This window comes from Urocitellus parryii, chromosome 7 (assembly GCF_045843805.1).
Source record: "Urocitellus parryii isolate mUroPar1 chromosome 7, mUroPar1.hap1, whole genome shotgun sequence".
In the NCBI taxonomy this organism is placed as follows: domain Eukaryota; kingdom Metazoa; phylum Chordata; class Mammalia; order Rodentia; family Sciuridae; genus Urocitellus; species Urocitellus parryii.
Genome location: NC_135537.1, coordinates 176,024,469 through 176,044,782, shown reverse-complemented (window position 1 = coordinate 176,044,782; position 20,314 = coordinate 176,024,469).

The window sequence follows — 20,314 nt, the reverse complement described above, 5'->3', positions numbered from 1 at the left end:
GTGCTGATGATACTTGTGCAGAGTCCCCCTGATGGTCAGTGCGGAACCAGGGCTTGATCTGCTTCCAAGTTGGGCACGTGACTGCATCCACCTAGTTGCTAGCTGTGAGCTTGCATCCTGGTCTCCTTTGGAAAGTGCCATTAGTCACAAATAAGTGGATGTCATCCTGTTTCTGTGGCTATGATGCATCTTTGCCATTTTCTCCCAGGAACCCCCTGGAAGCTTTAAAACAGTGTTTCTTTCTTCTGCCTACTCAGGGCAGAAGTGAGACCTGCCACCTTTTAGGAGTGAATGAAGATAGGACAGTGTCTCAGTGTTAAAGTAATGAATTCCAAAACCAGTGGAGAGGTTCATTAACTAGACTCTCCTCTATGAGAAATGCTCATTAATGGCTCCCCAGGTTTAAGACTCCCTCAGTTTACCTCTTTTGTTTGCCATTCTTCTTGTTCCTCTCTATGGATGTGAAGTCTGGTTTGGAGAGTCAATCATTGCATATACTTCTTGATGGGCAGGTGGTGGAGTCAGGATCCAGTCTGTCTTCAAAGCCTATACATTTCTTATACTATTTGCTTCGGACGTGTGTGTGCCCAGTATGCATAACAGCATTGTTGATGCCTGTGAAGGTCGCTGAAGTGGGGGCTTGCTTTGCCTCATATTTAAGTCCCCCGCGATTGCTGGCCTTTAATGTGATGATCCCGGGGTGGGGCCGTCTCCTAGCATCCTGAATAACCAATAAAAAGGCTTGTGAGATTGGATGCAGGGGTTGCAGTGGGCTGGGATGGCAGACACCATCATAAGATGTTCTATAGCAGTGTTGTGCTCAGGGTCCTCTGGGCGGACCAACATCTTTCTGTCGACCAGGCTGTGCACGGTACTCCCGTCCTGAGCTGAGCCTTCAAAAGAGCTCCATTGCTGGGCTTGCTCTTCTGATGCTATACCTGCAGATGGGGAGAGGTGCCCCAGGCTGAAACAAGATCACCTTCAGATGGGCTGAGGGTGTGGAAGCCTTGCCCACCTGAGCTGACTCGGGTCAGCTGCCATGTGCCCTGCCCTTCACATGCAGAACCTGTAAGTGGAAATGGTTGGGAGGATGGCGAGTGGAGCCCCTGGTGGCCTCGAGGTTGGGGCATTGGAGTTTGGAGGATGCCTCATGCACTGGATGGAGTAGAGTGAATCTCGCATCCCTGCATCCCCATACTTCCCCTGCCCCCTCTAGCTCAGTCCTTTGCAAGCCTAAAATCCTGGCTCAGTGGCTCTGTCTGCTTGGGCTCTAGCTCTGCACAGATGTTGTTGGGTTTAACTGGGGGAAGAGAAGAGTTTCCATTCCCTAACCAGGAGGTCCACTTCCTGTTTTGGCTTTTTTTTCTTTGAAGTATAGAGTTTGGACTGTGGCTTTCTTGGCTTACGTGCGACAACTTACGTAAAGGTGGTGTGCACACTTTGGTGTGCAAGACAAATACGATGAATGAGCCCAGGAATTTCCACTGGCTCGAGCGAAGGTGTGGGGAAAGGAGGCAGGCAGTACCCTCTGGCTCTTCCTTCCTGGGGTCTGGAGTGAGCTTGGCTCAGCCCCTTTCCCCAGGATCTCGACAGGTTCTCCTTTCCTCCTGGGCCGCACCTTCCATCTCCTTCCCTTCGTCTCCCAGGGCAGAGTCAGTGATACTCAGCTTTGGAGGTGACATTGAACCCATCATGGATGTTGCGGGTGATACTTGAATAAACTCACCCAGGGGCTAACTCTTTTGGCAGAGCTTTCTAATTGTGCCTACTGACATGAGCCCTGCATGCCCCTTCTCTGATTTCAGCCCCTGCTCTGATGCCGACCCAGGAAAGCCTTGATGTATACGGGGTGACTCTGCAGGTGGGGGGAGGCCCACGGTGCACTCCTGTGGGGTGTGTGGCTGTGGTCCCACTGGAGCCGGCTCAGCAGGCTGTGACTCTGATGCAGACACAGCTTGCTCTCTGCAGGTGCTACGGCCTGCTGTCTGGATGGTCCTGAGAACCGTGTGCCTCCAGCCCCCGAGTCTGGATTTCTCTCTACAGGTCCCTGGTTGTCACTTGCCTTTGGCTTTGGGCACATGGCACCTCACGTCAAGCCTCAGCTTCCTTTCTGTGCTTTGGAAGCTGCTGATGCCTGGTTCTTTTTAGCACAGCAGGTGTCTCCTTATTTCCCTCAAGTCTTGCAGATGGCAGAGGAGGAGGGAGGCAGGGTCTTTCTCAGTGGATAGTAGCCCAGCTCTGTCAGCAGCACCCCTCAGTCCCCTGGAGAAGTACCCAATCAAACAAATGGTCCTGCCGGGCCATCATTCATGACAGTGTTTTTTTTTTTTTTTTGGTCACAGATTGAACCCAGAGGCACTTAACCACTGAGCCACATCCCCAGGCCTTAGTGAGACAGGGTCTCTTGCTAAGTTACTTAGGACTTTGCTAAATTGCTGAGGCTGGCTTTGAACTTCTTGCCCCTGGGATTGCAGGTGTGCGCCACTGCGCCTGGCTTGGCTGTCTTTTTATATGGTGAGTAGTTGGAAGCCTGAGTGACCCTTTTCTCCTGTGGTTTGGAGAACGGTATTTATTTGTGGGCTTGGGGGCGCCTGCTTACCCTTTCCAGGGCTTACATTGGGGCTCAAACTGCCTTCAGAGAGTTGATCTCCAGAACCTTCCTCCTGGTAGGAAGGAGTCCTGTTTTGTGTGCTGGGAGGAGCGCATCTTGGATTTGGGATGCAAACCTGGCGCTGCAGACTGACGCCCGCCCTCCAGGAGCCCCGACCCAGCTTTCCCTGTGGGGCCGCGTGTGCTTGCCCTGCAGCGGCTCCCAGGCACAGAGATGCCTTGTCACAGCCCGGATTGTTCTGGGCCACTCCCCCCACTTCCCACCCTGAACACCCTCCCCTCCCCTTAGGGAAAAAAACCCCTCCCTTCCCTCTTTCAGCATCCGTGTCTTTAAGAATCGCCTCCATTGTCGCCCGGGACAGAGAGCGCTCTGTGAGTGTGCGGGAGGCCTGTCCTGGGGACGCCCCCCCTCCCCATTAAAAGACCATCCGGAACAAGCTCCCCATTCTCCTCTGGAGAGGGTCCCTCTGTCCCAGGCCAAGGGACTCTTAAGGGAACGTTTATCCCGGGACACTCGGTTTACAAAGACGGTTGCAGTGTCAGATAAACTCGCTCAGCCCCACGGTGGGGGGTGGGGGAAGGACAAAACCCCCTTTATTTTCACCCCCGCAGTGAGACCAATAAAGACTTTGTGCGAGAGACCAGGGGTCTGGGCAAGCAGAAGAAGGGGGGTCTGTGTTGGCTGCCGGACAGCGCCACAGCTGATTATCTTATCATTGGGTTTTATGGGGAATCTGGGCGTGGGGCTGAGAGAGCAGCTCTTGCATCGGGAGATGAGCCCACTTTTCCACCTCCCTCCTCTGTTGTAAATTGGTCTTGACTAGCCAGGGAGAATCCCCAGGTGCCCCCCACCCATTACTTATTTGGATAGAGAAAGATTCACCGATTCCGTGGACCAGGCTCTGGCTGTGTGTGTGTGTGTGAGTGAGTGTGTGTGGAAGAATCATGGTCTCAGGGACTCTGGGCCATTTAGAACCATGTGGTAAATGCATGCATGCACATCCAGGGTGCAGAGCAACGTGGAGCCTCTGCGTGTATGTGGCTCCACCTGAGAATACTCTTGATCGTGAGTGACAGGGGGTTTCACTCAGTCATACAAACAGAACATTCTGTGATTGGCCCTTTGTAAAAGAAGGGCATCAGACTACTGCTTGTTGATCATCTAAGTGACAAAGCTGTATCAGCATCTCCTTAATCTGAGGACATCTCTGCAAGGCTCGGAGAGGGAACGTGCCTTCCCAGCGATGTTTGAAGTTCCCTCCCTGCTGGGTCTGAGTCCCAGGCTGCCTCACCTGGCACTGGCTGGGAGTCAGCCACTGAGGTTCAGGTGAGTGAAGGTGTGTGTTCTCCGTGGCCCCCGATCCCTCCTGCTGGGTGTCTCTGGAGGGCTCAGCACGTACCTCTGGTGACAGAGGCTGAGCCTGTGCCCACTCAGTGTGGGCTGGGAGGGAGGCACCGGACTGCTACAGCAGCTGGATTTGGGGACCTTGCTGGAATATTGGTCCAGGAGGACCCTCCCACTGACATCCTAGAGAGAGGAACCCTAGCCCTGCCCCAGCCCCAATCTGTGACCCTTTCCTTCATTGTTACTCTTAGGAGGTGTGCTGGGCCCTGCCATTGATGTATGTGTGCTGGGCAGGACGCTGCAGTGGGAGGGGGCTCCTGAGTTCCATTCTGTGCCTCCTACAGGGGGAGGTGGGGTGCAGGTGCTTGAGAAGGGCGTCTCCAGATGGGCCTCCTGGCACAGTCCAGAGTTCCTGTTCACACAGGACAGTTGTGGGGGTGGTTGGGCTTAAGCTCCATCAGCAGGAGAATCCTGGACCACCCCCTGCCTCGCTGAGCCTACGCTGTCCCGCTGCAGGACCTGAGGTCGTTCCCAAGCCTGCCTGAGGGGCATCCTGAAATGTGGGAAGTGATGGAGACAGACCACCGGATGGTAGAGGCTTCTGGGCTCTGCAGACGCTCAGCCTGCAGGAGGTTGAGCCTGATCTCAGAAAGCACCTTGTGCCGCTGTGCAGGTGTCTCGGTGCAGGTGAGGTGTGAGGGAGAGAGGTTTGGGGAATTCAGGATGTAGCTAAATGCAGTCTCTGGGAGAAATGAGCCTGGCTCCCTCCCACAGCGCTGTGGGCAGTGGGTCCAGTGGCAGGACACATCAAAGGGTTGGCTGGATGGAAGGTTTCATGCTCATCCTGGGAGGGGGTGCTAGGGATGGGATGTTGGAAGAGGGGTGAATGCTAGACTTGGAGGAACAGCAGCAGCCCCATCTTGGACAGGAGGGCAGGTCCCTCCATCCTTGGTATTTTCCTGGACTAGACCTAGAACCTGAGGATGGTGGTGCTGAAGCCAACGCCAACCATGGGATCTGGAGCAGTCTCCATGGACTCTCACTCCAGATAGGACAGTGTCATCCAGAGGGGGGGCCAACAGCAGATGGGAAGGGGGATGGACTGGGTTCTTGCCCCTCCCCCAACTCCCACTCAGTCACCCCGGCAGGTGGCTGCCTCTCCAGGTGTGCCTGGTCACTTCCCGTCTTTACCCCACTGAGAACCCTCACTTTGTGCAGTAGATATTTAGAGCCTGCAGGTTTCGGTTTCATCTACCTGTAGATTGGTTGGGTAAAGGAGGAGGCTGAGAGTCCCGTTGGACCAAAGTTTGAAGGATATGGGTCTCAATCATTGCATGTCATTTCTTCCATAGGTGACCTTACAGGTGTCTCTGTCTCTCTGTGCCCCTTTTTGTTTCTTAGGCAAGACACCAGCCATGCACTCCAAGGTTATGTCTAGCTCTAAAAGTAAAGCAGTGGCTGCCTGGGACATGGGTGGGTGTGGCTTTCCATGTGTGTGTGAGGTGCATGGCCTCGCTTGGCTCCTGGTTCTTCCCTCCTGGCTCCCTGCAGCTCAGGTCCCTCCTGGCTGTTTCGTGGGTCCCCTGACCTTCCACCCTGCCTGGGGGAGGGTAGGGTCTTGCAGGGGTGGCCATGAGGACATGTCTGCAGGCCCATTTGGCCCACACAGCCTTATAGAGGGCAGCAAGAGGCAGGCAGGGGCAGTTTGCAATCCTGTCACAGAGCTCAGAGGTGGTGGACTTTGCTATTTCCTCTGCTCTACAGGTGGTCAGGGAGTGGACAGAGCTGATGGCCCTGGCACTTCTGTGGCTGCTGACTCCTCTTGCCTTCTTTCTCACCTTCCAAACCTAGAGGCTCTGGGGACCATCTTGCAGACTCAGGAACCTCTGAGGCCAAGCAGACCAGGCGCCAGCCTGTGTTTGCGGAGGATGACATGAGCGTCTCATTTTGGCTCACGGCCCCTGCACCCTGGTGCATCCCACCCTCCAGTGGCCCAGGAGAGCGGGGCCTCGGCAGCAGCGGCCCCCTCCCCGGCACATGTGGGAGCTGCGCGGAGCTGGCAGTGGGGGCGGGGGCCACTCCCTGCCCGTCCACCCCTTTCATGGCTGAGGTCGGGGAGGAGACTGTTGATGAGAGACGTGTTTTGGAGCCTCCTTCCTTTTTATGTCCTCACTGCCAGTTACCACCTGCACGCGAGCTGGTGGCGGAGGCTGGGTGTTCTGAGTCAGGTGACAACGCGGCCTTTCTCTGGAAGACACAGTGGCACCTGATGGCAAGGGCAGGGGCGGCTTCTGTAGAGAGCAGGCTGTGTTTCTCCCCCTGTTCTTTCCTGGGGGAGGGGGCCCTTAGCACAAGGGAGACTTCAGACAGGCAAGGCCGGGAGGGCGAGCGGGTTGGTGGCAGGAGGTGGGGGAGCAATGTCATTTATTAGGTCTATGAAAACAATACGGGGTTTGTCTCCTGGGGGTGGCGGTGCCTGGGGAGGCAAGCCGAGATGGGCCCGAGCGAAAGAAAACAAGCCCAGGTCTGACGAAAACGTGGTGACCCCGAAGAGCAGGGAGAAAAGCACCTTTGTTTAGGGCGGTCCGGGGGGAGGCTGGGTGGTCAGGAGGTCGCTGGGGGAATGGCGGCCTCTGTGCAGGGAACCTGGGTGCCCAGAGGGGCTGCAGGAGTCCAGACTCCCAGCTTGATGGGAGTGTCTGGGGTGGCCGATCCCCAGGCACTGCAGTCTGGACTGGGTTCGGGGGACCTCTTTCTTATTAGCTCTGTTCTTGAGGGAGGCTGGAGAGGCGCCGTCACACCCCAGGGCTAGTGCAGGAGGATGGACGGAGGGTCCACCCTGACGTGGAAGGTCAGGCCTGCTGCTCACCATTCTTGCATGATCTGGGGCATAGAAGCCCCTGGAGCCCAGGGACAGGCCCTGCAGACCTGCGGGGAAAGGATGTGCTCCCAGTACCAAGGGATAGTGCCAGTGACTGTAGTGGCTCCCCTGTCCCAGGGTCACATCAGCCTGCCTGACGGCCTTGGAGGGTCACTGTCCTTTGTCCTTGCTTTAAAGTGCCAGAGCCTGCTGGGCATGAAGATGAGGTGACTCAGCTCAAGGTCACTCTCCTGCCCGCGTGGCTCCATCAAACTCCATCCCCAAGTCGAAAGTGTGGTCCCCGCTGCCTGCCACCTGAGGGCAGGGGTCTGGCCAGAGGTTTTGGATCAACTAATGTGCATTTTCTGCATTTGAGGGAGAGCAGGACAAGGCAGCAGGTTACCTGGGGGAGGAGCAGGGCTCACCCTTTGTGCCCCTAATACCCATCTGGGGAGACCATCTGTGGCTCTCTGCCCCTCTCCTGGGGGTGGCCCAGCCCACTTGAGGTCCCCAGCTGGCCCAGTATGCACTCTGCACCGTTTCCCCCCTGGCCCACCCTGGCCTTTCCTGGAGGTCTGCTTTCCACCTGGGCTCCTGAAGACAACCACTTGGGCAAAGGCAGAGCCAGCAGGACCTGTTCCTCCCCTGGAGGAAATGACCTGCTACCCCAGCAACTGACCCGGGTCGGTTCTGGCTGCTTAGCGGGCCTCTTTGTTGTTGGTATGGGTGTGGGGACCCGAAGCTGAGGAGGGAGCAAGGAGAGAGATGTTGCCCGGACTAGGTTTGAGGTTTATTTAGGGACAAAGAAGATCCAGAAGATGTTCTCCTGCCAGGTTGGTCTCTTCCCAGCCCCTCTGCAGCGAGCCTCGGTTCCTGAGCTGTGGCTTTGGCTCAGGTGTTCCAGCGCCCTCAACGCTCTCCTCTACCTGCTCACGCGGGAGGCATGTCACCTAATGATTCCTGAGCTCCCCCCCGAGCCAGGCTCTGTGGCTTCTTCCCTGCTTACCCGATACCGTGAGCGGTCCCTGCTTTCATTCGCGCTTTCCTGGTGGGGCTGGATGTTGAGGATCTGCGGGCCTCACAGCCGGGAGAGCCTGGATTTTAGACCAGCACCCCGACGGGGCAGGCCAGGCCGGTTCCTTCTGGGATGTCGCTGCCCCACACCACGGCTCCACCTTCGGGCTTCTCGGTACCAGTTTTCAGCCCGTGGTGGTGAGGGTTCTCGGCTACCTTGACTTGCTTTTTAAGTGTACTGAAAAGGTCGTAAGCTGGAAATTAGGGCTCTTTATGTTACTTTGTGCCCCAAAGCACGAGGCACAGTGCCAGCACCTGCCAAGGTCTCTGTATGCACCTGCTGAATGGACAGGACAGGACTAAAGGCCACCTTGCCTGCCTGTAACATGCCCTTGTCTGATGCTTCACATGAGCAGGTGGAAGATGGTGGAAACACTGATTTTTAACTCTGGGTCAATTTGAGGAGGGGGCTTTGGTGAAGCAGGCCAGGTTCCTGACATTCTGCTATTTAAATCATATTTGTTTTTTAAAAAGCAACTTTGAATTTCAAAAACACCTGCATTTGTTGCATCTGTTCAGCGTCTTTCTGCAGGTGAGAAAGTCAAGGTCAAGGCTGGGCGTTGGGGATATACCCACCACCAACAGCTGGGGGGCTGCTTCTGTCTGATCATGAGCTCCATCCTTTATCCAGTTCCCCACCTATGTGCTGGAGTCCCCAGAGCCCGAGAGACGAGGGGTTTTCCTGATAAAGTTGGTAAAGGCAACAGGCTCAAAAGGATGCTTCATTCTTTTCCCCCTGAGCTGCCTGCCTGATCACCAGCTTCCCCACCCCACCCCACCCCACCCCCACCCGGGCTTCTAAGCCAGCTTTACTGAGGTGTAATTCACTGACTGTGCACCCACCTAGAGTTAAAGGCACAAGTCTGAGAATTGCAGTCAGCTGGTAGTTTTGCAGCCATAACCACAGAGTTCTGAGGCATTTCCACGGACCCCCGGGGCCTTCCCTCTTGATACTTTGCAGTGCCGCCTGCTACCAGCCCTGGATCTGCTTCTGTCTCTGCAGATGGGCCCTTTGGGGACACGTACTGTGAATGGAACGACACACAGGGTCTTCGGTCTTTTCCTTTGCTCAGGATAATGTTTATGAGAAGGTGGGCCTCACCCACTTTTCCTGGAGCTTCGGGGTGCAGGCTGGTGACTTCCAGGCAGTGAATGGGTTAACAGGAACCGAGGCTGAGATGGGCGGGTGGGGGTTGCACGTGGGGTCTGGTTGTGTCTTGTCTTCCCTGCTTCCTGCCCAGGCTCCCTGACCTGGCTTTCCACCTTCCCAGCCAGTTTTAAGGACCTGGCCCGCCTCCTTCCGGGCCCTTGTGGCTTAATTAAGTCACAATGACAGACAGAGGAGGCCTGTTTCCTGGCAATTAAAGTAAGTGGAAGATTGGAACATGGTCCAGCCCACCTCTCAGCCAGGAAGGGGTGAGTCTCCCATCTCACTGCTCCTGCCCCACCAAGGAGGGTCTGGGGGCCTAGTACCCCCTTCCCAGGTCTTGGAAGAGGGCTCCTTGCAGTTGACTATTAAGGCTATTGCATGCAATAAAATAAAATAAAAGTCCATTTATTGTTATTTGTAGGCATCTTCCTACCGCCCCAACCCCAAGCCTAGGAGACGGGGAGGGAGGGCCCATTTATTCACTTAGCAAGCTCCTGCTGAATGTCTGGCCTGGGGGAGAAAGTGAAATAGCCCAGACTTCCTGTGTTCACAGCCAGAGGTGGAGGAGGAGGTGGGAGAGGAGCCACAGGAGGCGGTGGACAGGGGTCGGAGGAGCCCTGGCTCTCCCTTGGGGATGCTTGGAAAGTCAACCTTGAGGGTCAGAGTCTGGCGGAGGAAGAAGCAACCGGGGCAGGGAGGACGCAGGCTGGGGTAGAGGGCACACAGGGGTGCTGGGGTGGTGAGGAGTCACAGGGCCGAGACTGAGTCAGAAAAGGCGAGAGGTTGCTGATGGCTCGTCAGGATGCTGATTTTGGCTCCCGGTGGATTTGAGTGAGGGGCTCTGGTTAAGCAGGCTGGGCTTCTGTTGGGGAGGGTCCGTGATTTTCTCTGCTCTTGGAGATACCTTGGGGGTCACCTCTGCTTCTACTTAGGTCAGGTTTGCTTTTCAGAACACTTTGCATTCCGTCTCACTGGAATTCCAGCTCCCTGTCATGCTTTGACAAGTCTGGTCATCTCTTTTATCCCTAGTCCCCATTGGGGTCTTGCAGAATGATCATCTGGGAATGGTGTTGGATTCCCGCCTTTTCCTTCATCTTTTGTATTCATTCTCCACTTCTTACACCTTAGTTTATCGTTGGTGCTGGTGCTGTGGAGCGAGGACTGTGGCTTGCTAAGGGACCTCCTGAGAGTATGAGATGTCAACTTCACTTAATCCTGTTATGTAACTGATGCTCTGAAACGGGGTTTCCCTCCATTGTCTTTTGGTCACCCTGGGTGCCTTGGTAACAGGGTGGCAATGGCGCCAGGTGAGGGCGTGGGGAGTTTGGATCGCAGCAGGTGAGCAGCTGGTTGGGAGGGTTCCTAGCAACAGGCATGAACCAAGGAGACCAGTGGCTAGCCGGGCTTGGCCAGGATGCAGTGTCCTGGCACATGGGTCCTGGGGCTGTGCCCGTGTCGGTGTATCCTGGCCTCCGCTTCCTCCCTTCTCTGTTCTCAAGCTCCCTGTCCTGAGGATCTCTGAAGACTCTTCCCTTCTGCTCTTGAACCTGTGTGACACCCAGCTGCCACTCAAAGACTGTCTGTCCCCTTACGTGGATTTCCACATTCAGAGTGGAGTGAGGAAATTGGGGAGGTGCTCAGAGGAGAAGCTTGAATCTCTAGGCTTGCTCGGAGTCCCTGGGGGACCCCCTTTCCATGTTGGCTCTCTGTCATTCTCCTGCTCTCTGCCCCTGCCTCCTCATCCTGGAAGGACCACCAGGCACAGGGAGAGCCGCACAGGAGTGGGTCCTCGGCCTGGGATTCCTTCTAGCCACGGAAAAGTCATCTTCCTTTCTTAATCCAGTGCAGGCTCAGGACGTTGGAGTGTTATGCAAACAGCCCTCCAAAGAGAAAAGCGGCATTGTCCTCCCCCTGCCAGTGGCCTGGCCTCAAGAGCCACCAATTTCCCTGGCTGAGAATTGCCAAGTGCATTTGCAGAGAGAGAGAGTGTGTGTGTGTGTGTGCGCATGCACACGTGTGTACACACAGCACGTGGTGGGTGTGGCTGAGCTCTTATCCCCAAAGAGCCCTTCTGGATGATCACTGTGGTGAGAGGAGAGGAGGAGACAGGAGAGGTCAGGGAGGAGCGAGTTGCAGGTGACCCGGCCAAGGCTGCTGGTGTTAATGCTCATGGAAACCCTCGGGTCAAAGAGCATCCGATCTGCAAGGTTGAGAGTGGCCTAAAGATGAAGCATGCCCAGTGTCTCCCTGAAGGTCTTGCCCAGTGTCCTGCGTCTGTGATATAACCACAGGAGTTTCTGCCCATCCCCCCTGTGCACTTTGACACCTGAGTCATCTTCCCGTGCCACAACCCGCCTGGATGACTCCAATGGTGCTCGAGAACCAGCAAGCCGGGGACCACGGTTTTATTAACTAGCTTCACCTTTGGGCTGTTGAGTTTTTCACCACGAGCAATAAATTGCTTTTTATGTTGGTACCTTTTTAAAATTTCAATAACAGGATCCTGACTTGAGTCTCCTGCTGAGGGTCATAACCCTTAGTTCCTGGAGACCCTGGTGAGGCGGGGGACAAAAGAAAGACATGCCTCCCATGCCTGGTCCCTTGGCTGGGTGCCCTGTGCAGATGGGATCAATGGCCCCCTGTGGCACTGGTCAGTGGGTGAGGTGTTGGCTTGCTGTCCTTCTTCTGAGCCTCACACTGTTCCTTGATTCATCCCCCTGAACTTCAAAGAAAAGCTCTCATTTTTTTTTAAGTGATCTTTTGCTTTTCTGGCGTTGGGAACAAGGTCCAAGCGGGTCATCTCCTCCCGCCCTGCCCCTCTCCGCCTTCTCCTAGCTTTCATTCAAAGCCTTTCTTTGGTGCATGGTGAAGCCCTCTCCTCCTCCTCCTCTGCCCACCTTCCTCTTGGGGATATTCCTGTTTCTCACTCCTTTTGCCAGTGAAGGGGGACCAAGCCCAGCCACAGGCATGAACCCAGGAGACCTGAGGCTCAGAGACAGAGGCCAGCACAGAGGCCACCTGCTGTGTGAGCCTGCGCATGAGGTGTCCAGAGAGGCAGATCACAGGTCGGGCGTTAGCTTTTCATTTCTGTGACCAAAATGCCCCACAAGAACAACTTAGAGAAGGAGAAGTTTATTTGGCTCATGGTTTCAGGGGTCCAGTCCAGGGTCAGCCGACTCCATAGCCCTGGGCCTGAGGGGAGGCCGCAGTCATGGTGAAGGCGAGTAGCAGAGGAAAGCGGCTCAGGTCTCGGGAAGCAGAGCGGGAGGAGAGGCAGGGGCAAGACAGAGTCCAAGGGCACGCCCCCAGGGACTGATTGCCTCCAGCCATGCCCACCTGCCTTCAGTGACCACGCAGTGGTTCATCCAGTTCATGCATCCATCAAGTGGATTAATCCACAGACGTGCTTACAGCTCTCATGACCTAACCGTCTCACCTCTGAACATTCCTGCATTGTCTAATGTTCCTAGTACATGAGCATAACATTGTGAAAGTAGGTTCACGGTGGCCAGGGGCTGGAAGGGAGGAGGGGATGACTGATGGGAAGATCCAGAGTTTCTGTTTGGGGAGATGGTTGTGTCCCAGAGCTAGATACTGGCGATGGCTGTACAGGGCTAGGAATGGACCTGCGCCACTGGATTGAACACTAGAAAATGGTCCAAGTGGGGGGGGGGGGGGACAAATGCTCAGGGAGCACAGGAGCTTTGAGACGAGGCTTATCCACCAGCAGTCAGTCCCTGACTTGTGACGGTTGGACTTGGGGCTTTTCCATCTTACCCTGGTGCAAAATTGCTCTGTCGTCAGTGGATCTGGATTTAGGTCTTGCCCTGGGCTAGGGCCATGTGGTGTGATTCTGTCTCGAGATGCGGGACAGTGGCACTGGGCCCTGGATCCCAGGGTGCCCTGGGTTGCTGAGGGTGGATGGTCAGTAGGTTAGCTGTGTAAAATGCATTTTTGATTCATGATATTTTCAGCTTCCGATGGGTTTGTCAGGATGTAGCTGCACTGTAACTTGATAAGACCTCTGTTTGACTTCCTGATGTTACCCAGCTGCCTGGCCCTCTAGTGCCCTGACCTTAAGATTGATTAAGAACCTTTTTGTTTTAGTTGTAGGTGGACACAGTATCTTTATTTCATTTTTTTTTGTGGTGCTGAGGATGGAACCCAGTGCCTCACGTGTGCTAGGTGAACACTCTACCACTGAGCCACAACCCCAGCCCCAAGAACCCTTTTTTTGTGGACAAAAGTGGTTTTTTGGCAGCAGGAGATTTCTGGTGCAATGTGGAATCTGTTGTCCTGGTTTCTGGAGACGGTGGCCACATCCTCAGGGCCGAGGAGAAGGTGGCGAGGGGGCTGTCTCCAGTGCTTTGTAAGAGTATCTCAGCTGCCCTGGTCCAGGGCCCTGGCCCTTCCTCCAGGCCTGCCCCTGAGAAACTTGGCCTTCTTGGGCTCCTTCCTACTTAAAAAATATTAGAAGTTTAGTTTTTACAACTGTATTGGTACGAGCACATGAGGTGAATGTGGCACATTAAAACATTTTCTTCAGCCTAAAAGTGTGTGTTCTTTTGTCCTTATTTTAGATGAAATTAAAACATATGTGTGGCCCTTTGAAGTACCGTGGGTCCTGGCGCGTGTCTCCTGGCCACGTGGTAGTCAGCCCGGGTGGCAGCAACCTCCTCTGGTGGGTCCCATGCCTGGGGCATCGCCGATCCTGTGGCCTTTGTCCTTCCTCTGAAGCAGCTGCAGTGTCAGGGTCTGCTGTGGCCCCCAGACTGAGCCCTTGCTCTGAGACAGGGCCCCTGAAGAGTGGCTGCAGCTCCCTGCCAGGAGCTTAGCTCTGGGACCCTGTCCCCACTTCTCAGTGCCTGTGAAGACGTGGATGAGGGCTGTGGCAGGAAGGACTTTGTCACACACAGCCCCAGGTGCGGGCCCTGCCAGGCCCTGCTTCAGGTTCAGATGGATCTTCTCTGGGGCAAAGAATGCGGTTCTCTCTATTCTACTTACATCACTTGGGACTTAACTGGGGTTCAGCAGACCCATTCTTCCTGTGGAAATGGGAAAGGTTGACGTATTATCCTTCTCTGCCCAGGAACCATTTCGGGGAGATGGTTTTTTGACAGAAAATATTTTGTAGGGCAAAACCAGACTGAGCCCAGAAAATTGGAGCCAGAGTGTTTCCCCAGGGTTTTGGTCTGAAAGTAAAGTAGTTGCAAAAAATTGGTGCCCACTCCCTGTTGTGTCATTTTTGCATGGTGACCCTGCCCTGGTAGCTCAGCTGTCACTCTGCCTGGTGGCAGGGAGGACCCAGGCACCCCTGAGCTCAGGGTCGGGAGCACTGCCTGGGTCTCCTCCCCATCCTTGTGCTCGCAGTCTCTGTGGGTTTGTGAAAAGGGCGGCCAGCCCAGGCTGGGGACAGAGTGGCCAGACTGAATTGCAGGGAGAGAAGGGCAGGTCTCCTCTGGTGCCTCCGGGAGGTGGGGGCACAAGTGTGCGTACACGTGTACATGCACACAAGGCCCTCGCGCAGGGACAGCACGTGCTCCACCTTGCCTTTTATGGGGGTGCTCAGCAGCAGACGGATCTGAACCCCGTGGTGCATAGGACTCGAACATTTCCAAGAAGAGCTGCTGGGCTGCAGGCCTCTGAGGGGGCTTTTCCTTGTGGCTGGCCTGAGCCCCGACTCCTGGGGACCCACCTGAGCTCAGTCAGTGGCATTGGCACCAGGTGCAGCCCACTTCTGGGCTATCACTGGCAGGACTCCTGGGAAGAGGTTCATGTTTGACTTTTGGGAGGTGCTGTGCACAAATAGGAGCCACCCTGGGTCTCTAAGTCACCCAGACGTGCAGCCATGAGAAGTCTCCTTCCACTTACTGCAAGAAGGGGTGAGGACCAGCTTGCTGAGTGCGGGGGGTGCTGTAACGAGGCATGGTAAGGAGATGTCTGTGAGCATCGTATGTTCCGTGGCACCATCTCCTATTCTCAGTGCCTGGCATGTGGTGGGAGCCCAGGACCTGCAGGATGAGCAGGGCAGATTTGTGGCTCTACTTTGTGTGCCCCCAAGCACCTGCTTACTGACACCCCTGTTGACCAGCATGGGCAGGTAAGCATTCAGAGTGTGAGGCTGAGAGCCAGTCTCCTGCAGGTCTTAGGGCTCAGGTGCTTTCTGGGGTCCGGGGGAGCCTGGGGCTTGCTTCCAGAGCCTGCCTGCCCTGGGACAGGTCCTTTGCAGCCAGACTCTTGGACTCTGGTGCCCTCTAGTGTCAAGATCATATTATTGCAGGTTTGTGTACAAATTCACCAAAGTCAAATGGGCTTGAAAAACTAAAATCCTGGATCTGCCTTTCTTCACCCTGGTGGGGAACTGCTTTAGAAAAGTCACGTGTCTTTGGCAAACCATTAAACATGCTTATAACTAGCTTCTTGGAAAAAGTATTTAAGGTAGTTTAAAAAAATGTCTTTTTTTATGAGTTAGGAAAATTAAGGTAGAAAAACGTAAGATAAAGGGATGAGAAAAGTTGGGATAAAATGTTCTGCGGTAGTTCCTATGACATTGCGAGGCTGTTGTGGATATGGTCCAGAGTAGTCAGAATGTTCTAGATCTATCAGTTCTCTTTAGATGGCCTCATCTGTGTGCCATCACTGGTGCAGACGGCGACCCGGGAACCCCCGGCTCCCCAGGATGCCTCACCTTCTCTCAGGAAATTCTGAGCTTCAAGGAGTTTCTGGGTTCTTCCTGTCACCTTCCACTGAGAGGACCCGGGATGTAAGCTCCACAGAGCAGGTCTGTAAGATGACTCGGAGGAAGGCCAGAGTGGAGCAGTGGCTGTTGGGTGTCAGAGAGATGTTCTGGGAGCACTGGAGCTGGGTCCCCCAGCCTGAGCCCATCTGGGCAGCGGGAGGGCTGTGGAGCCCAGCTGGCCCACCCTGAGTTACTGACGAGTTGCTCTGCACAGAGCCTGGGAACTGGCATTCCTGACAAGCTCCCTGGTGATACTGCTGGTCGGGGATCCCGCCTGGTCTAGAAAGATCAGGTGCATGGGCTCTTTCTCTCTCCCCTCCACGAGTGGCATGCTGGCAGCAGAGCTTATGGTGACATTAACCTGAACAGTGTGTGAAGCTCTGCTTTGCCCTTCCAAGCCCCTGCTAGGACAGCTAGCTCCTCTCTGCAGGTGGCAAAGGAAGATACCTCATAGAGAAAGGGCATATGGGGCTTGCCCTTGGCTGCAGCCATCTCTCTACTTTGCCCTCATGTCACCTTCTCCAGATGCAGCCGGATCTGTTCTATACACGGATGACACTCTCTGCTAGAGTGTTCAGAACCTTTTGCTATGGGGCTGTGGTATCTTCACCTAGAACAGGTGAGAAGCAGTTGATTCTAAACATGCACTTGACCATGAAAACACCCCTCAGAAGAGCAGAGATAAAACGTTGCACTTCTGCCTGGGCAACATCCAGGCCTGTGCTTCAAGGTGCACGTTGCCTCTTATTGCCCTGGGTGCCAAGGCGGCCCACAAGGTGGGGTTCTTTGGATCTGGTTGGAGGTTGAGGACCTCTCTCAGGACTGAGTCTTTGGTTTTGAGAAAGCTCCAGGTTTTTTTTTTTTTTTTACTCCGAATCAACAGCAGCAGGGAATCTGATCCCCTGGTGCTGCCTTGGCAAGACCATGACCTCTATAGGAAGCATCCTGTTGTTGAGGGCCAGGGGGTGTGGTAAATCCACCCACTCAAGGGGTAGGAAAAAAATTAAAGATATGCCAACACTTGGGAAACACTGATTTAAGTGGCTTTCACCTATTAACCTGTATCCATCCAGTGCTCCCATCTCTGGGCCCCAGGGGGGGTAAGTGAGGACCACAGCTCAGCCATGGGCCAAGGTCACACAAGTGGTCAGTAACAGAGCTGGAATCTCAGCCCTGACAGCTGGGTTCTCAGGCTGGAGCACCTGAGGTTCTATAAGGGAACCCAGAGCCGGTGTCTGTGTCCTACACTGGTCAATTGGGAGCCCGTGTCAAAACAAGTCCTGCATACCTGCCTTGCCAGGGGAACGTGAAGGTCCATTCCAGGTGCATCTGGGCGCTCAGAGATGTTTGCCAGTTTCTGGAAGAGTCTTTAGTTATTCGTAACAGATGGGCCTCCAGCATCACAGCAGTGGTTGAGGGAAACCACTACTGTCCCCTCACAAATCTGGGCCAAGGGAAAAGCACTGATTAGCTTATAGCAAGTGGTGCCCAACAGGAAGTCTTAGGCCAAGAACTGGGCCTGAGCTGGGCTCCCCTGGAACCCTGCAGCCCTCCTCCGTAGTGGTAAGGGTCTGCCGCCACCTAGTGGTCCTTCTGTGTATTGCCTCTCGGGGACCCGCTCACCCAGGGTCTGGGCCTTGGGGTGACAGAGGAAGGCTTGTCTCCTACAGGAATCTGATAGGAGAAGGGAACTTCACTTCCTGGAGGGTGAGGGATCCCCGTACATTATTTGGAGAATTTTTTCTGTAAGGAAATCTTGTTCTTTCTCTGTTTATTCACATCAGCTGGGGCTCTCAGACACCTGTTAAAGGAGGCTTTCTTGCTTTGGACCTGGAGCGGTTTCCTTTGTGCCAGGAAGGAGACCCCTTGTTGGGGTTGTGGGGTGTTGAGTGCGTAGTCCTTTATTGCTTCCTTTAGCTCCAGGTTTTTAAAAGCCTGTAGCACTGAGTATATTCAGCTACTCGCTTGGATTGGGACTTCGGGGAGTCTTTGGGATAATGAGAACTAGGTTTCACAGGGGCCTGGCCCAGGGTTTGTTCATGGAAGCCCCTCACAGTAGTTGAGGGCCTTTGCTGTCCCCTCTGGGAGAGGCAGCCGGGCTCAGGCTGGCCCCAGGTGGAAACCTGGTGCACCCCCCCCCCATGTTTTTTCCTTTGGGGGAGTCTCTGCCCCCACCTACCCCAGCTTCGTCCTCTGCAGAGCCTTGACTCTCACCTTGACCAGGTAGAGGCTAGGACTGGAGGTCATGTGTGTCTTTATTGTCTCTCTTAAGGATGTTTGCAAGGTGGATGCGGACATCATCCCGTCCTCCTGTTGAGAAAGTCATTAGGCTGAACTGCTTGGGACTGTCCCCAAGGCTGCAGCCATGGTATGGTGGGCTGGCATCTGGACCATCGAGGTGGATGCATTCAGGCTGAAAGGCGGGGGACACCACAGGGTCAGAGAAACCCAGGGTCAGAGAAACCCAGAGTGCCCCGAGGCCTCACAGGTGGCTGGCCTTTCCCAGGGTCTGGTGATGGGTCTTGTAGGTCCTGGCACATCACAGTTGGAGTTGCCCTGGCTTTTGCTGCACGGATGACTCTGGGGCAGACACAGGAGGGGTGTGCGTGCCAGGGGGTCCATGTGCCACTGGGCCGGGGATTCACCCTTTCTCAAGGGCTGTGCTGCCTGGAGTCTCTGGCCGTGGCAACCTGGTCCTGGTTTCCGGGCATCTTAAAGGACACGTTATTCTATATACTTGTCCAATAATGTGTATTACTTACCAGTCACTAAGTCCTGCCACACTTAAGGGGACGGACTCCACAAGGCCTGACTACCAGGAGGCTGGACCATCAGGCTCCTCTTTGAAGGCTGCTGGTTGAGCTTGTATTGATTCTCAGAATTCTTGCAAAGTAGGTGATGTTCTTCTTGCCATTTTACCAAGGAGGAAACTGAGGGAGGGAGGGAGAAGCTGAGTCAGCTCTCAGGGTCACAAAACTGTGCAGTAGAGGATCTGGGAATCATTCAGGCCACCAGGCCACCTCCCCCTTAACCACAAAGCTCGCCATTGTCTGCTGGCATCTCCGGCCATGCCGAGAGCCCCCACCTGACACAGCCGTTCCCCGCTGCGATCACGGGATGTGGAGCAGCCTACGTGGCGAACACCCCCTCTTGTGTGTTTTAAAATAAGAGTAATCAATGTTTGCCGTGCCATGGTGTGTTTTGAGCAGGATGTGCTGACGGGGGCCTTGGGCACCCTGTTCGTGGTCCAGGAATGGAAAGAATACCTGCTTCTTGGGACGTGGGGTGTGACGTCCCCCCTGATGGCTCACCGTAGCTCAGGTAAAGGTGATGAGAATGGAGGAGACGTAGTGAGTGGCAGAGTGTGAGCTGGACATTGGGACGTAGATAAAGACGGTCCTCTGTCTGTGTCCAGTGCGGGCTGGGTGGGGGACACGGAAATATCTGACGGGCCGAGGGTTGGCTTTGCTTAGGGAATGGGGCTGTGCAGAGCTGGGGACCGTCCGGAATGAAGACGGTGTCCCTAGGACAGACCCAGACCCTGCTGCCGCCCTGTGATGGGCGGTGCTCTGGGTCCACAGGGTCTTGGCTTGAGGAGGAGGGCGGTGACCTCTGTAGGGTGTGCTGGACTTTTGTAGGGCATGTGGCTTTCTGCTTCGTGGGAGGGAAAGGGGACACAGTCTGAAATGCCCACATTTTCCTTCTGTGAAAATCCTGCCTCTTACAGGTGACAACCTCAGGGGCCCCATCCCAGGGGTGGTCCTGTGTGAGCAGGGTACAGGGCCCAGGGTCAGGGTGCTTTAGGGGCCTGGGAGAATGTTTTCATTTTAACTTCTTTTAAAATCGGAGGGAAAAAGTGAATACAGTCATAAAGAATGTGTAACAGCGTTTCCAATCCAGATTATTTGTGCATTGCTTTTACACCAAGGCAGTCATTTAAAAATTACTTTTTTTGAGAGAGAGAGAGAGAGAGAGAGAGAGAGAGAGAGAGAACTTTTTAATATTTATTTTTCTTATTTTTCGGTGGACACAACATCTTTATATTTATGTGTTGCTGAGGATCGAACCCGGGCCCCGTGCATGCCAGGCGAGCGCGCTACCCCTTGAGCCACATCCCCAGCCCTAAAAATTACTTTGTAAAGAAGAAAGGCCCACCCAAAGCAACAGAGGGCCCCGGCTTCAGAATGAGTTCTGCAGACGCCTCCTGGGCTGTGCGGAGCTTCCGTTCAGCCTCCCGAGTGCAGGAATGGACGTGTTCCGAAACGCCCAGAGAGAATATTTGCAGTTTAGGGTCCTCAGGAAGGGTCTCCCGGAGGGTTCTGTCCTGGTCTGGCTGGGCTGTTGGGACAGAGTACCCCAGAAGGAGGGACTGGAAGCCACACACACTTCCTGCCCACGGTTCTGGAGGCCAGCAGCCTGAGCTCAGGGGCCTGCAGATCCTTGTGTATTGAGGGCATCCTCGGTCCCCGCCGAGTTCTCTCGGGGGTCCTCGTGTGGTGGAAGAGGCTGAATGCTCTCCACGGTTCTTTTTCTAAG